This window comes from Tursiops truncatus, chromosome 17, assembly GCF_011762595.2.
Source record: "Tursiops truncatus isolate mTurTru1 chromosome 17, mTurTru1.mat.Y, whole genome shotgun sequence".
NCBI classification, from domain to species: domain Eukaryota; kingdom Metazoa; phylum Chordata; class Mammalia; order Artiodactyla; family Delphinidae; genus Tursiops; species Tursiops truncatus.
This window is the reverse complement of record NC_047050.1, coordinates 22,675,727-22,694,789: the sequence shown is the minus strand read 5'-3', so window position 1 is coordinate 22,694,789 and position 19,063 is coordinate 22,675,727. Positions and strand designations below refer to the sequence as shown.

General features: G+C 37.6%; 1 pseudogene; it reads left to right on the top strand.

Annotated features, from left to right (window-relative positions):
* The first annotated feature begins 350 nt into the window (after positions 1–350).
* On the top strand, positions 351–17,375 carry LOC109548517 (CDK5 and ABL1 enzyme substrate 2-like; annotated as a pseudogene).
* The last annotated feature ends 1,688 nt before the right edge of the window (positions 17,376–19,063 follow it).

Here is a 19,063-nt window from a genome sequence, read left to right as displayed (position 1 = left end):
GCCCAGCTAAGCCTAAAAAACCTAAACAAATATTTCAGCTTCCATCCTTTAAAGGAAAGACAAATTTGGGGGTTTTAGTCCAATTAAGCTATCTGCTAAAACAAATAAACCAACCAACAAACCATTATTATTATTTTAATTTTATTTTATTCTATTTTTTTTCTGAGAAAAGTAACAGAATCCAGAAAGTCCATAGGTCTGGGTTTCATACCTTTTGAAATGAAGACACATACCTCTGAAGTTCGGTCGATCTTCTTAGGGCCAAATCTCAGTATGCTTCAGGAATCAGGTATGGAGAATGACTCAAGAGGAAATAGAATTGCAAAATTTGCTGATATATATTATCCATAATGCATATGGAAATGGATTCTAAGGGAGTTAGACCAAGGAGCATGGAAATAACACTAGAAAAGCTGGGCAAATGCATTGATATGGGTGCAGTTACTGAACATTCTGGATTTAATGTGCTAGCTCATGGAGTTGGTGGTGACTCTAACAAGTTATTTGGTTGGTTAACCAAACCTTGAAGTCAGTAGTGGCTTATTTTAATGAGGCTGAGATCCAGTGCTCGTGTGGCATGATGTGGAAAAAGAATTAAAAGGCTCAGAATTCAATCCTTTCACTGGAGAAGATATTGATGCATACACTGAGGGGACCACCTGCATCCTTGAAAAGGTCTGGGGTTGCTCTCCTTTGTAGCCAGGTATGGCTGTGGCTAACACCACTCTTTATATGAGTTCCCTGATTTTAACAGAGATGATGGGATGCCAGAGTATCAGAGACCGAGTGGCCAACTGACAAGGACAAAGTAGGCACATTTCCTAGAAAGGCCAGTAGGGACATAATAGTAATCTGAACACTTTGGTCCATAGGGACCACTGACTGTAGCTAATTGATCACAGTGTCCCTAGGAATAAAATAGATGGGAAGTCTGTAAGAACGCTGCTTGAAACTAAGCATGTTCATAGTCCCAGAGTATCTTGGGTTTATTGAAGGAAAAGGGAAGGTCAGGTATCCTTGAAGGGAAGGTCAAGTTCACCTGAGGAAGAAACCTGCAGTATTGTCATAAGTATATACTGTGAATCTATCTTCAAGCCTGCATAAATTTAGCAGAGTGAAAGTGCACTAGCGAAAAATACCCAGACCTTTGGGAATTATTAAATACTGCTTCTGGATTGTTGCTAATTCCGATGACCCAAAATACCATGGTGGCTGTGGTCAGGTGATATACATGGATGTACCTCACAACGCAGATGTGACTCACAGAGTACCCAGTTAGTTCATAGGCACACTGTGTTGTTTCTCTAGTATCTCGATGTATAATTGGATTAGAAATACTTGGCGCCTGGAAGAATCCCCACACTTGCCTTGGGGCCATGGGGTAAGAGCCATTATGGTGGGAGGGGCAAATGGAAACTTCTGAATTTTTCTGCTCCTTACCAAGGTAGTAAACCAGTAGCAATGTCACATCTCTAGGGGGATTTTCAGATATTAGTGACACTGTCAAAGATTTAAAAAATGAGAGGTGGTGATATGTATCATATCATTTCATTCCTTAACTTGCCTGCTTGTCCTATGCAGAGGTTGAATGGATTTTGGAGAATAGCTGTGGATCCTTGTAAATCTTACCAGGTGGAGATCTGCAGTATGTAGTATTTTTACTGAAGAAAATTAGCATATCTCCTGGCACTTGATATACAGTTATGACCTGGTCAAGACTTTTTTCTCTGTATCTTAAGGACCACTAGAAGCTGTTTGCTTTTACCTGGCAGAGACAACAATATACCATCACCAAATTGCCTGCCTGTGTCAACCCTCCTGCTTTCTCTGCCACGGTAGGGTCTCCAGAGGCCATGATTGCACTGATATTTGACAAAATGTTATAATAATCCACTACATTGAGGACATTATGCTGGCTGAATATAATATGCACAGAGTAGTGGGTATTTTTCATGCCTGAGTAAGACCTATGTGAACTAGAGGGTGGGAGATAAGCCCCACAGAATTTCAGAAGACTGCCATCTTAGTGAAGTTTTTAGAAACCCAATGGGCAGGAGTGTGTTGCGACATATCCTCGAAGGTGGAGGACAAGTTGCTGTACCTTGCACTACCTATAAAGAAAAAAGAAAAGGCGTATTTGGTAAGCCTCTTTCTTTTTCAATTTAAGTTTTAGATTTACAGAAAACATGAGCAGATAGAACAGAGAATTCCCCAATACTCCCTGCCCCTCCATCCCCACATCTTGTTCTCCTTGTTATTAATGACTTGCATTAGTGTGGTACACTTGCTACAGTTAACGAACCCATCTCGATACATTATTATTAACTAACGTCCATCATTTATTCAAATTTCCTTAATATTAACCTAATGTCCTTTTTCTGTTTCAGGATCAGTATAACACATTACATTTCATTGTTATGTCTCCTCAGGCTTCTCTTGATTGTGATAGTTTCTCATATTTTCTTTGTTTCCAATGACTTTGACAATTTTGTCGAGTACTGTTTAGATATTTTGCATTATATCCCTTAATTGGGATTTGTCCGGTAATTTTCTCATAATTAGACTGGGGCTATGGATTTTGCAGAGGAAAACCGCAGAGGTAAAATGCCATTCTCATCACATCATATCAAGGATCTACACTATCAACATGACTTATTGCTGTTGCTGTTGACCTTGATCACCTGGCTGAGTTATTGTTGTCAGATTTCTCCACTGTAAAGTTCCTCCTATTGCTTTCCTGCTTGTACTCCTCGAAATGAAGTTGTCGTGCACAGCATCCTCCTTGAGGATGAAATATCTACGTAAATTATTTGGAATCCTTCTACAGAGGAAATTTGTTTATTCTCCCCCACTGATTCTTTTTTTTTTTTTTTTTTTTTGGCTGCGTTGGGTCTTTGTTGCTGTGCGCAGGCTTTCTCTAGTTGCGGTGAGCAGGGGCTACTCTCCGTTGCAGTGGCTTCTCTTGTTGCGGAGCACAGGCTCCAGGTGCACGGGCTTCAGTAGTTGTGGCACGTGGGCTCAGTAGTTGTAGATCGTGGGCTCTAGAGCGCAGGCTCAGTAGTTGTTGCACATGGGTTTAGTTGTTCTGTGGCATGCGAGATCTTCCCAGACCGGGGCTCAAACCCGTGTTCCCTGCATTGGCAGGCAGATTCTTAACCACTGCGCCACCAGGGAAGTCCCTCCCCCACTGATTTTCAAATTGATTAATTAAATAATTTCACTGTGGACTTATAGCTATTTATTCTGTACTATGGGTTGTAAGCCAATTCTATTTTATTGATCTTGATGCTTAGATTTTTCCATTTTTGGCCCCTGGGAGTTCTTTCATTTGGGTCCTTTGTTCCTTTGACATTCCCTCATCATTGTGTTTTGTTTGTTTGAGTACAGTACTTCCTTACATTCTGGCATTACAAGATGCTCTGGGTTTATTTTGTGTTTAATTTTGCTTAAATCAGTACTTTTGACAATGTGACTGTCTAATACCTATTAATATTTTAGTTAAAACATATAGTAAACAGTATGTGCTAAGTGCTTTGTTGCATGCTGGGTGTAATGCTATCTATTTTTATCTATAAGCAGGTAATAATCATCTTGATTATCATTCACATTTTTAAGCTCCTTTGCTTTTTACAAAGCTCCCCCCCACCATACATTAGCTCATTTTTAAACCTCACACAATTTTTCTATGATAGATATGGTAGGAATTAATTATGATATCTGTTTCACAGATGAAGAACCTGATCTAGACTTTTAATAGATATTTTTTAAAGGAGAAATGAAACTCTAGCTTATTTTAGTGAGTGCAGCCTCTTTTGAATGCATGCAGCCATTTGTTCAGATTCCCTCTTAATCAATTTTACAGAGAGTTTTCCTGATTAATGCAACATTGTGAGCACAATGAATTTACGTTTTGTTCTCTTACAGATTTATTCTTCATTCCCCTTCTCATTCTGAGCCATGAAAATAATAGAAAGATTTAGTTACATAAAGCCTTGGCTTATTTCAGTTTACTTTAGAATATGATGATGTAAATTGGAGAAAACTCTATGGAATATATTATGATTGCTCCCTTTTTAAGCATAAAATTTTCTAAGAAGTGAAATAAAATTCCAGTATCACAATAAGTAAAATATTTGATGTAAACTAAGAATGTCAATAAACTTGTGAGTTATGGCACCAAATATGTTTTGACAAACACAATTGTGTAGAGACTTTAAAGATTTTAGTACAGTTCTTGTCTTGTAAAATATGAATGCATCACTTTACGGTGAACTTATGATGTTGCAATGATCTCCTTTCAAATGTCTTACTTTGGAAGGAGCTTGACTTAACTTTTTGTCTGTCTTTATTTTTGGATATAGATCCTATAACTTCATGAATAACTCATATGTTTTCTTATAGGACTCTGTTTGATGGACTTGGAAATTACAGATCATGATCTTCCTTTTACTCAGAGGCAAACCCTTTCTTTACTCTGCACTGCACTCTAGTGTTTGCTTGTTGGCGTCCAGGGAGAGTGCTGAGGTGTGAGTTTTACTACAGTGACCTATACAATGAATAGCTTCAGAGAAGCATTAGGGAATATTCTGGGAAGAGTGCATAGCTGAACTCTATAGGCTCTAGCTGAGCTGTCCCACTGAGCTATAGATAAAAGATGACCACATTTAGACACTTTAATTGAACTGCTTTTGGCTTTCTCCTGGTTTTATGAGAAAAGGGCCTTACAATACTCAGAAGTAAAACATATGCTGTCACCATGTTCAGAATGCTGAAACTGAGTTTTATCTCAAGTGGAAATATTTTGAACTACATTTAAGGTTGGTTTGTTTGTCACTTCAAATAGTTTTCTGGAACCATTATCTTTTGGAGACTCCATTCATTTTTCCTGCTAGTTTTTGACCTGATTTAAGGGGAATGGCAATATATGGAAATCTACCCTTCCATTATCACTGCTTATCTTTGGAGCATCATGGATATGTGTTAGGTGGTTCTTCATAGGGACACACTTTTTGGAATAAAGCTGAAACCGTATGCTAGAAACAATTTTCTATTGAAGAATCTGTGACATGTTTGTAGGAACAAACCTGGACAAAGCATAAATGTGATAGGGAAAAAGCAGAGTCAGATTTGCAGGCCAGGTTTATCAACACAATGAACTGGGTGATTTCTTGACATATGACAAACTCATTTACTGTTTGTCCAGGAAACAATCTGACATTTTCCCAGGGATCTTACGTGCATTTTAAAAGATTTAAGTAATATATGGCCAGAGCATTCAGTGTCAGTAGTTGCAGAAGATTAATCAGTTTTGGAGGTAACATCTAATCTATTCAAGGGATTTAATTCATCAAAATTTATTGATCTCCAACTATGTGCCATACGCCTTCCATGAGGTAGAGGATATGAATAATCTGTTTTCAAAGGACCCAGAGTCTTTTCATAAAAAAATATTTAAATAATAATTCAAGGGAGATTATTAGTATAATAGTAATCAAAGTAAATCTAACAGAAGAGTGACTATTTCCAACTAGGAATCAAAATGGCTTCACGGAGGAGAGAAAGTGTTGTTTATAAAGTTCCAACTTTACGTAGTCCACATAACAATGGTATGATCCCCATTTTACATGAAAGAAAATGAACCTAGAAAAGTTAAGTACTTGCCTAGTATCATAAAATTAAGCCAGATATTTAAAAGGGAGTTGAGGCTAAATAACGAGTACAAACAGGTGCATTGTACTTTTCTCTCTGCCATGTGTGTTTAAAATTATACATAATTATACATATACACTGTTGGTAAGAATAATTCCAAAACCTCTTTCTCTTTTCAACTAACCATTATCAGGGTCCAAAAATAGAGATGGCAAACCAACCCATAAAATTGTTATTATTATATCCCTTTCACGTATGAGAAAATGGGGGCTTAAAATGTGTTAAGTGACTTGCTTGGTATTAAGCAAACAAATGGATCCAGAATTTGTATGTGGGTCTTTTTTAACCTCTTTATTATGGATATATATATATATATAGTTTTGCTTTTCTTTTTTAAAAGGTTGTGTTATAAACACTTAACATGAGATTTACCCTGTTAACAAATTTTTAAGTGCATAATACAGTATTGCTAACTATGGACACAATGTTGTACAGCAGGTATCTAGAACTTTTGTATCTTGCTTAACTGAAATTTTATGCCTGTTGATGATCAATTCCCCACTGCCCCCTCTCTGCAGTCCCTGGTCACCACCATTCCACTTTGATTCCAGGAATTTGACAATTTTAGAGACCTCATATGAGGGGGATCATGCATGTCCTTCTGTGACTAGCTTGTTTCAATTAGCATGATGTCATCCAGTTTCATCCATATTGCTGCATATAGCAGGATTTCCTTCTCCTTTAAGGTTGAATAATATTCCATTGTATGTATATGCCACATTTTCTTTATCTGTTTATCCATAGATAGACCTTTAGGTTATTTCCACATTTTGGCTATTATGAATAATGCTGCAATGAACATGGGAGCGCATATATATCTTTGAGATCTTGATTTTAATTATTTTGGTTAAATCCCAGAAATGGGATTGCTGGATCATATGGTAGTTCTATTTTTAAATTTTTTTGAGGAAACTTCATACTATTTTCCATAGCAGCTGCATCATTTTACATTCCCACCAGTTGTGTATTGTGGGTAATTTTAAGCACTCATTGTAGACAGAAAAGTACAGTGCATCTGCATGTACCCATTATTCAGCCCCAACACTCGTTAGCTCACAGCCACACTTGCATTTAATCAAACTTCCTACGTCTCTGCCTACCGAATTGTTTTGAAGCAAATCCCGTACATAATATTTCACGCATAAATATTTGAGTATGTGTCTCTGAAAGAAAAAAAACTCTTGTTAATGAACCCAGTCATGGTGCCATTTTCATACATAAGAAAACTTAGTTATGTCTTACATCATCAAATATCTAGTCAGTATTTTCTCATGCATGTTTTATTTCATTTTTGTTTGTTTATAGACGTTATGTTGCTGGTTTGTTCTAATTGGGATTCCAACAGGGTGCACCACTGCATTCAGTTAGTACGTCTCATGGATATTTTAATTTCATAGGCTACCTTAACTTACACTAAAAAAATTTTGAGATTGATCTGTTGAAAAAAATTGAGTAATTTGTCTTGTGACCTTTCCTGCTTTCTGGATATCGCTGATTGTACTCTCATTTTTTAAAGAAAACCTCTTCCTCTATTCCCCGTGTATTTCCTGTACTGGTGGTTAGATCAAGAGGCTGGATCCATATTTAGGTTACATTTTTGGCAAGACTACTTCATAAATGGTGTTCTAAACTTCCATCGAGAGGCATAATGTCCAGTTATCTACTGCTGTGGCGTTAGGTGCCGCTGAGGATCATTTCCCAGGTCCAGAGTTTACTTTGGGGTTTGCAAAATGGTAATATTCCAGTTATGTAATTACATCTTTATATGTTAGTTGGAATACCTCCATAGACAGAATTTTTTCTCATCAACTTTTGAATACCCTGAGGTATAGTTTTTACTATAAAAACAAGTAATCTGTATGATTCTTTCCCTTTATTTATCAGTTTTTAGAACAAGGAGTTGGTTTCCTAGCATCCTCCAAAGGTGATCTTTTTTTAAAACATGATCATTGGAATTCCTGGATTTTTTACGTATTTTATTGATTTCAACCCACTGATGTTTTTACTCTTATTGGTGCTGAGGATGACTCATCTTTGTGCAGTGGGAGCCACTTTAAGATGTTTCATGAGTCCTTTTGACACTATTCCAATAATTTTTGATAACTTCCTTGTTTTCTGGAATGACAAAATACTAAGATCCATCTTGTAAATTGCCTGCCCCTAACTTTTATATCTGTCTCCTTTACATGTTACCTCTCATCACATATAAGTAATAATTTTATTTAAATATAGCTTAATCTCCCATTGTATATACATATATACACACACACATATACACACACAGACTCCCTTTTTCAGATAAATGGTAATATGATATATAGTATACATGTTGCTTATACTACTTGTTGTTTTCATTTAACAATATATCCTGGAGATCACATATTAGAAAGCCCTCTTTTTTTGTTGTTGTTTTTTTTTTTTAACCAGCTGTATGGTGCTCCATAGTAAGTATCTCAAAGTTAATTCAATTCATCATGTATTAATGGACATTTAGGTTGTTTCTGCTTTTTACCTTTTTAAATCATGCAGTAAATATCCATGTGTATACATATTTTCATGTTTATCTTTTAGATAGATTCCTAGAGAAGGGCAAAACATAAAAACATATGTAAAATCATTAAATAATGCCAAATTGCCCTCCATTGGGTTCATAACATTTTGCATTCTTTTTAGAAACACATATGTGCCTGTTTCCTCTTAGTCTTACCAACTAAATGTGTGATCACACTCTTGATTTTTTGTCAGTGTGATAAATAAGATATATCTGTGTAATATTAATTTGTATTTCTCTTATTATGAACTATTTTTTAAATTATGAGACATATAGAGTCCTAAACGTATGAGAAACTGCATTGCCTGTATTGCCTTTTCTACTCACATCTCTAGCCTATTTTTCCTTTTTTTTTTTAACATCTTTATTGGAGTATAATTGCTTTACAATGGTGTGTTAGTTTCTGCTTTATAACAAAGTGAATCAGCTATACATATACATATATCCCCATATCTTCCCCTTCTTGCGTCTCCCTCCCTATCCCACCCCTCTAGGTGGTCACAAAGCACTGAGCTGATCTCCCTGTGCTACGCGGCTGCTTCCCACTAGCTATCTATTTTACATTTGGTAATGTATATATGTCCATGCCACTCTCTCACTTTGTCCCAGCTTACCCTTCCCCCTCTCTGTGTCCTCAAGTCCATTCTTTACATCTGCATCTTTATTCCTGTCCTGCCCCTAGGTTCTTCAGAACCATTTTTTTTAGATTCCATATATACGTGTTAGCGTACGGTATTTGTTTTTCTCTTTCTGACTTCACTCTGTATGACAGACTCTAGGTCCATCCACCTCACTACAGATAACTCAATTTCAATTTCATTTTTTTTTATGGCTGAGTAATATCCCATTGTATATATGTGCCACATCTTCTTTATCCATTCATCTGTCGATGGACACTTAGGTTGCTTCCATGTCCTGTCTGGCCTGTTTTATAAATAGCATTGTTGTTATTTTAATTTTGCTTATGAAGTTGTATTTGCCATGCTTTTTTTTTCTTTGGCTGTGCCACCATGCAGCATGTGGGATCTTAGTTCCTCTACCAGGGGTCGAACCCTTGCCCCCCACAGTGGAAGTGCAGAGTCCTAACCACTGGACCACCAGGGAAATCCCTGCCATGCATGTTTAATCTTTATGTAGTCAACTTTACTAATGATTTTCCCTACTGCTTCAATATTTTGAGCGGGAAGAGAATTTTCCTTGCCTCTCAGTTATAAGGATATTCAGAAATGTTTGTACTTGTGTAATTTCATTTTTTATATTTAAATTTCTAATTCCTTTAGAATTTTCACTGATTTCTGGGTCAGAAATGAATTCAATTTCTATTTTTTTCATGTACTTATCCAGTTATCCCAGCACCATTTATTAAAGTGCCCATATTTCCCACTTGATTTGTGACTTCACCTTTGTTGAATACTACCAGCAATTGCATATATTTCTGGATTCTCTATTCTTTCTTATTGACCTGCCTGGCTACTCATATGCCAACATCACACTGTGTTGATTATAGAGACCTTAGGATATGCTTATATATCTAATTGGGCCAGCAATCCCCTTGCCTCACTGTTGCTCTTCTTTTTCAAGTGAATGTAGGTCTTTGAACACCAAATTCAATTCCTTCAGTAAGATGTCACAAAAACAGAATGTTTAGACTCTTTTAAATAGGAAAATAAGAAAGTAAACCTGTGAAGGAATTTGATGGCAAAAATGGGTCAAGAATAATTTTGTTTTTGGTATTTCTTTTAATTAAAAGACTAAGAAGAACCAAGCCTACTGAGTCCACTTAGCTTTTTTTGTCTTCTATAGATCCCCTTAGAGAAGTGATGTATTATCCTGATTTAGCAATCAAAATTTCCATCGTGTAGATCCCTTGATTAGGTCTGATTGTGTTTGAAAACACTAGAAGAATTAAGATTTATTAGTGATAACACCCTTCTAACACCTGGCAGTAAAGCCCTGGATATCTGTGTAAGATCCAAAGCATGGTGATGTGGTTGCTATGTTGGAACATATTGGAGAGTATGTGTATGTGTGTGTGTGTGTGTGTGTGTGTGTGTGTACACATTCTTCACCACTATTCACTAGAATACAGTGAGGTTTAACGTTCATGTTGTCAGTCTCAAAAATTCAAAGATATTTCTTAACATGGTAATCTGAGGGGAGAAAACAATAATTATAATGTGTGGAGATCCTAACGTCTGACAGTTGTAGCTGCAAAGAATTTTACTAAGGAACTATTTGAGCAAAATGGTGGGTTTTCAGGTTGAGCATTTTTGTCATAAGTGATCCTGTTTTTAAAAGCTTGATTGTGGGTGGCAGGTGGCCATTGGGCTCAGTCAGAGGATGGCTGCGGCCACAGCGGGTGGATCCCTGGGCCAATCCCCTGGCCCTGCTGTCTGGGCCGCATCGCAGCCACTGCGGAGGTGAGGGGACTCACGGCGCCGCCAGGCCGTGCTCTTCTTCCTCAACAACATCTCCCTGGATGGGCTGCCCTCGAGTTTCTGGAAGACACGGTGGGATGTGCCTCCCTTCAAAGAACCAAACATACATCTGGATCCCCAAGACACAAAGGCCCGAAGAAGACTCACTTCATCAATAATATGAGGCGGTACGACTCCAGGAACAGCAGGATCATGCTCATCTGAGCCAAGCAGTCCGTGTGTGCGGCCTTCTCTGTCTTGCCCTGTGGAGAAGGCCTGTGCGTCAGTGACCTGAGGGTAAACAGCCAGAAGCAGAGGCATCCATCCGGTGACATTCCCATATCTTCTGAGATGGTCTTCCAGTTGGAAGACGTTGAGCTGGGGGCGGATGGAAAGGTTGTGTCTTACCAAGATCCTGTACCCCACCAACACCCTGGTCACGCTCAAGCTGGCCCACTGCCTCAGCCACGACTCAGAGTGCCCTGTGCTCTGCTGGGGTCCAGATGCAAACCTGTCCTGCCCAGGGTGGCGCTAGCTGGCTCAGAACTAGGGGCCAATGCATGGGATTCCCTGTAGTACAATCCCAACCTTCTGGCTGACCGTCAGTGACCCTGCAGCAAGTGCAAGTACGTCCTCATCTTCGCATCCTACATGACCACAGTGATAGAGTATGCGAAGCTCTCCCACCTCAAGAAGGACATGAAGGAGACCTTCTGGGAGAAGTTCCCACACATCAAGCTGATGCTGAGCAAGATTAGGAGTTGAAAATGAGAGAGGCAGAACTTGTCCCAGGAGTGTGTTTTGGAGCCTGTGACAGTGCCGATGGCCTATGTGTACTTTGAGAAGCTGGTCCTGCAGGGCAAACACAACAAGCAGAACTGCAAGCTGCTGAAGAAACAGCAGATGAAGGAGCAAGGTAAAAGCCCACCAGACCAAACAAATGAAGAGGAAACAGGCAGTCTACCTGAAAAAGAATGATAGAAAAGATGATCCAAAATAATCTTGGATATAGAATGGAGACAATATAAGAAATGTTTAAAAAGGACCTAGAAGAACTAAAGAGCAAACAAACAATGATGAACAACACAATAAATGAAATTAAAAATTCTCTAGAAGGAATAAATAGCAGAATAACTGAGGCAGAAGAACGGGTAAGTGACCTGGAAGATAAATAGTGGAAATAATTACCACAGAGCAGAATAAAGAAAAAAGAATGAAAATAGTTGAGGGCAGTCTCAGAGACCTCTGGGACAACATTAAATGCACCAACATTCGAATTATAGGGGTCTCAGAAGAAGAAGAGAAAAAGAAAGGGATGGAGAAAACATTTGAAGAGATTATAGTTGAAAACTTCCCTAATATGAGAAAGGAAATAGTTAATCAACTCCATGAAGCACAGAGAGTCCCATACAAGATAAATCCAAGGAGAAACATGCCAAGACACATATTAATCAAACTATCAAAAATTAAAAACAAAGAAAAAATATTAAAAGCTGCAAGGGAAAAACAACAAATAACATACAAGGGAATCCCCATAAGGTTAACAGCTGATCTTTCAGCAGAAACTCTGCAAGCCAGAAGGGAGTGGCAGGACATATTTAAAGTGATGAAGGGGAAAAACCTACAACCAAGATTACTCTACCCAGCAAGGATCTCATTCAGATTTGACGGAGAAATTAAAACTTTACAGACAAGCAAAAGCTAAGACAATTCAGCACCACCAAAGCAGCTTTACAACAAGCGCTAAAGGAACTTCTCTAAGTAGGAAAAACACAAGAGAAGGAAAAGACTTACAAAAACAAACCCAAAACAATTAAGAAAATGGTAAAAGGAACATATCGATATCGATATGTTCAATATCGATAACTACCTTAAATGTAAATGGATTAAATGCTGCAACCAAAAGACATAGACTGGCTAAATGGATACAAAAACAAGACCTGTATATATGCTGTCTACAAGAGACCCACTTCAGACCTATGTACATATACAGACTGAAAGTGATGGGATAGAAAAATATATTCCATGCAAATGGATATCAGAAGAAAGCTGAAGTAGCAATTCTCATATCAGACAAAAGAGACTTTAAAATAAAGAGTATTATAAGAGACAGAGAAGGACACTACATAATGATCAAGGAATCAATCTAAGAAGAAGATATAACAATTGTAAATATTTATGCACTCAACATAAGAGCACCTCAATACATAACACAAATGTTAACACTTATAAAAGGGGAAATTCACAGTAACACAATCATAGTAGAGGACTTTAAACCCCATTTGCACCAATAGATAGATCATTCAAAATGAAAACAAACAAGGAAACACAAGCTTTAAATGCTACATTAAACAAGATGGACTTAATTGTTATTTATAGGACATTCCATCCCAAAACAACAGAATACACTTTCTTCTCAAGTGCTCATGGAACATTCTCCAGGATAGATCATATCTTGGGTCACAAATCAAGCCTGAAGAAATTTAAGAGAATTGAAATTGTATCAAGTATCTTTTCTGACAACAGTGCTATGAGACTAGATATCAATTGGAGGAAAAAATCTGTAAAAAGTACAAACACATGGAGGCTAAACAATACACTACTTAATAACGAAGTGATCACTGAAGAAAGCAAAGAGAAAATCAAAAAATACCTAGAAACAAATGACAATGAAAACACGATGACCCAAAACCTATTGGATGCAGCAAAAGCAGTTCTAAGAGGGAAGTTTATAGCAATACGATCCTACCTCAAGAAACAAGAAACCTCTCAAATAAACAACCTAACCTTACATCTAAAGCAATTAGAGAAAGAAGAACAAAAAAACCCCAAAGTTAGCAGAAGGAAAGAAATCATAAAGATCAGATCAGAAATAAATGAAAAAGAAATGAAGGAAACAAAAGCAAAGATCAATAAGACTAATAGCTGGTTCTTTGAGAAGATAAACAAAATTGATAAACCACTAGCCAGACTCATTAAGAAAAAAAGGGAGAAGACGCAAATCAAGAGAATTAGAAATTGAAAAGGAGAAGTAAAAGCTGATACTGCAGAAATAGAAAGAATCATGAGAGATTACTAGAAGAAACTCTATGCCAATAAAATGGACAACCTGGAAGAAATGGACAAATTCTTAGAAAAGCACAACCTTCTGAGATTGAACAAGGTAAAAATAGAAAATATATACAGACCAATCACAAGCACTGAAATTGAAACTGTGATTAAAAATCTTCCAACAAACAAAAGCCCAGGACCAGATGGGTCACAGGTGAATTCTATCAAATATTTAGAGAAGAGTTAACACCTATCCTTCTCAAACTCTTCCAAAATATAGCAGAGGGAGGAACACTCCAAAACTCATTCTACGAGGCCACCATCACCCTGATACCAAAACCATTCAAAGATGTCACAAAGAAAGAAAACTACAGGTCAATATCACTGATGAACATAGATGCAAAAATCCTCAACAAGATACTAACAAACAGAATCCAACAGCACATTAAAAGGTTCATACACCATGATCAGTGGGGTTTATCCCAGGAATGCAAGGATTCTTTAATATATGCAAATCAATCAATGTGATAAACCATATTAACACACTGAAGTATAAAAACCATATGATCATCTCAATAGATGCAGAAAAAGCTTTCAATAAAATTCAACACCTATTTACGATAAAAACTCTCCAGAAAGTAGGCATAGAGGGAACTTACCTCAACATAATAAAGGCCATATATGACAAACCGACAGCCAACATTGTTCTCAATGGTGAAAGACTGAAACCATTTCCTCTAAGATCAGGTAGAAGACAAGGTTGTCCATTCTCACCATTGTTATTCAACATAGTTTTGGAAGTTTTAGCCACATCAACCAGAGAAGAAAAAGAAATAAAAGGAATCCAACTCAGAAAAGAAGAAGTAAATCTGTCACTGTTTGCAGATGACATGATACTATACATAGAGAATCCTAAAGATGCTCTCAGAAAACTACTAGAGCTAGTCAATGAATTTGGTAAAGTAGCAGGATGTAAAATTGATGCATAGAAATCTCTTGCATTCCTATACACTAAAGATAAGAAATCTGGAATAGAAATTAAAGAACCACTCCCATTTACCATTGCAAAAAAAAAAGAATAAAATACCTAGGAATAAACCTACCTAAGGAGACAAAAGATGTGTATGAAGAAAACTATAAGACACTGTTGAAAGTAATTAAAGATGATACAAACAGATGGAGAGATATACCATGTTCTTGGTTTGGAAAAATCAACATTGTGAAAATGACTCTACTACCCAAAGCAATCTACAGATTCAATGCAATCCTTATCAAGCTACCACTGGCATTTTTCACAGAACTAGAACAAAAAATTTCACAATTTGTATGGAAACACAAAAGACCCTGAATAGCCAAAGCAATCTTGAGAAAGAAAAACGGAGCTGGAAGAATCAGGCTTTCGGACTTCAGACACTACAAAGCTACAGTAATCAAGACAGTATGGTACTGGCACAAAAACAAAAATATAGATCAATGGATAGAAAGCCCAGAAATAAACCCAGGCACATATGGTAACCTTAACTTTGATAAAGGAGGCAAGAATATACAATCGAGAAAAGGCAGCCTCTTCAATAAGTGGTGCTGGGAAATGTAAAAGCATGAAATTAGAACACTCCCTAACACCATACACAAAAATAAACTCAAAATGGATTAAAGACCTAAATGTAAGACCAGACACTATAAAACTCTTAGAGGAAAACATAGGCAGAACATTCTATGACATAAATCACAGCAAGATCCTTTTTGACCCACCTCCTAGAGAAGTGGAAATAAAAACAAAAATAAACAAATGGGACCTAAGGAAACTTAAATGCTTTTGCATAGCAAAGGAAACCATAAACAAGACCAAAAGACAACCTTCAGAATGGGAGAAAATATTTGCAGATGAAGCAACTGACAAAGGATTAATCTCCAAAATACACAAGCAGCCCTTGCAGCTCCATATCAAAAAAACAAACAACCCAATCCAAAAATGGGCGGAAGACCTAAATTGACATTTCTCCAAGGAAGATATACAGATTGCCAACAAACACATGAACGGATGCTCAACATCACTAATCACTAGAGAAATGCAAATCAAAACTACAATAAGGTATCACCTCACACCAGTCAGAAAGGGCATCACCAGAAAATCTACAAACAATAAATGGAGGATAGGGTGAAGAGTAAAGGGAGCCCTCTTGCACTGTTGGTGGGAATGTAAATTGATACAGCCACTAAAAAGAACAGTATGAAGGTTCCTCAGAAAACTAAAAATAGAACTACCATACAACCCAGCAATCCCCTACTGAGCATATACCCTGAGAAAACCATAATTCAAAAAGAGTCATGTAACACAATGTTCATTGCAGCACTATTTACAATAACCAGGACATGGAAGCAACCTAAGTGTCCATTGACAGATGAATGGATAAAGAAGATGTGGCACATATATACAATGGAATATTACTCAGTCATAAAAAGAAACGAAATTGCATTATTTGTAGTAAGGTGGATGGACCTAGAGTCTGTCATACAGAGTGAAGTAAGTCAGAAAGAGAAAAACAAATACCATACACTAACACATATATCTGGAATCTAAAAAAAAAAAAAAAGAGGTTCTGAAGAACCTAGGGGCAGGACAGGAATAAAGATGCAGATGTAGAAAATGAATGGGCTTGAGGACGCGAGGAAGGGGAAGGGTAAGCTGGGACGAAGTGAGAGAGTGGCATGGACATATATACACTACCAAGCGTAAAATAGCTAGTGGGAAGCAGCCGCATAGCACAGGGAGTTCAGCTCGGTCCTCTGTGACCACCTAGAGGGGTGGGATAGGGAGGGTGGGAGGGAGGGAGACACAAGAGGAAAGAGATATGGGAATATATGTATATGTATAACTGATTCACTTTGTTGTAAAGCAGAAACTAACACACCATTGTAAAGCAATTATACTACAATAAAGATGTAAAAAATAAAAGCTTGATTATACTTGAGTACAGTATCTGTCTGATATCTGAATTATTTTTGTGATGAGTGAGAGGAAGCATCCTTGCAGGTTAAAAAAACAATGACTAAAACAGTTGATGAGAAAAAAAGTAACACATCTCCTGTTATTTTGGAATCGAATATTGAAGCAGAGAAGTGGTCTCATAATTTTGGCATTTCACCACTTTATGATACTAAAAACTGATTATTAAGTACACTTATCACATGCCAAGCACTGCATAGGTCATTATGGATATATGTCAAAGTAAGTTAGGGAGACAGAGACAGGTAATGAACAAGACTATAGAGAGGTGATACTGTGGAAATGCAGTATAGGCAGACACTAACTGTGCTTGGTGATATAGGGAGGACACCAAAGTAGATACGAATGTCCAACTTGAAACTTCTGAAGCATTTACTTTTGAAATTTCTTACATTTAAGGGGCCTCACTAATTTAATCATCTGGTGCTGTTCTAGCATGACTTTTATTTTTTTTTAATCGTGAGATTATTTCCTCTTTTCTCAAAATGATGATCAGGTCTCTTTTTTAAGCCAATTATTGTAACACCAACAGGTCAGATGTTTTTTTTCAAAAAGGAATTCATCTACCCCTACCCGATCTGCTCCCTTCCCTCTATTTCCTGTTTCAGTTAACAGAGTCACCATTTATGATGTAGTCTAAACAGACACCTCAGATTGAACCCATAGCTAATACTCCTTCAACTCCTATATTCAAAAGTCTTGAAGTCTTGATAATTCTCTGTGAAATATTTGTTGAGTATGTCCCCTGCTTTCAACTCCAATAACACCTGTTTTTGTATTTCTTCTGTATTCTTGCAATCCATTGAACTGGTCACCCTAATATTGTTGCTGCCATAAATACCTGTCAAAATTGAGTTAGTATAAAATCATTCCACAGCATGAACCCTTTTACACAAGTTCCAGTAATGTCCTTCCAAACCTGGCCAATCTCCAGCCACTTAACGATACCTCATGATGGCATCCTCCCATCTCATCACCATTCTAATCTTAGCGTAATGTTCTCCTTACCCCGAATGACTTTGCTGTTCACTAAATATACTGTGTATCTTCAGGTCATCATGACTTTTAAACATCCTCTTTTATGCTTGAAATGCCACTTCCTTACATTTGTGCCTCTTAAATTTCTCCTCTTATTTGAGGTCACACTGAAAGACTGACATCTTTGAAGAGAAGGGCATGTATACATATTTAAATACATATATATATAATTTTTTTCCCTTGCACTTTGCACTTAGTCCAGTGTTTAGTGCATAGTAAGGACTCAATAAAAATTGTAAAACGAACATTAACCCAGTTGGCTACAGGGAAACATATTGATCTGAAGGGGTACATTACTCATGGTCCCAGTGGGAAACAGAGATGCACTTAGACGAAATTCTGATGAGTAGTTAGAGAAGGGACTATTTACAAAGTATGGTTAAGCAAACCAGTGAAGGATGTTCAGGCTCTAGCTACCAGCAAAAGAAGCTAATGCCACTCCTAGGCCTGAAGGGATGAGGGGAGAAAATAGACTTGTTAACAGAGTCCAGTGAAAGCTGGAGGTGTGAAGGGACTTCCAGGGTAGCTGCAGAGACATCTGACCACTGCCAGAATTATGGCCCCAAAGTAAGTGGCAGTGAGGGAGATATTCCTGACCTGTCTTCTCTCATGCTCAGATTTCCTGGTGATGCCTCCCGTTGGCTAAGTCCAACCAGAAGCCAGAGAACAGGAGAGCACAGATGATAGTCTGTGTGGGACAGTCCGTCGCGACACAAAACTGAACTTGGAAGGGCAGAGAACAGAATGGGCAGTACAATCAGAGAATAAACAGAATTAGAAACGTTCTCAAACCTTAATATTAAATGATGGATGCCGACCAGTCTCTGGAGCACGATGCTTATGACACAGCCTCCAGTAACTAAGTTGCCTGGGAACACATACCTTAATTAAATATCTTCCTTATCCACACCCTGTAACAGCAACAGCAAAGATGACAATAGTGACAGTAACAATTACCACTTACTACGTGCCAGATGCTGTGTTAAACACTTCACTCATTTTGTCATTTATGCCTCATAACAGTCCCCGTTTTGCGAATGCGAAATAGTCACAGAGGTCAAGTAATTTGCCAGAGGTGCAACTAGTTAGTAGAGGAGCCGAAGTTTGAAACCAGGTTAATGACTCCAAAGTCTTTTAATTCCTAAACTGTATCAGTGCAGGGAGACTCAATATTCTGTTCAATAGGAAGCCATAGCATCTTCCAGTAGAATTGTGCAAGGTGAAATTCTCCCCTGAGGCATCTGACAGGAAATTGTGACTAGTGTCTGTGCAAAGGAGACCTAGGGAAGA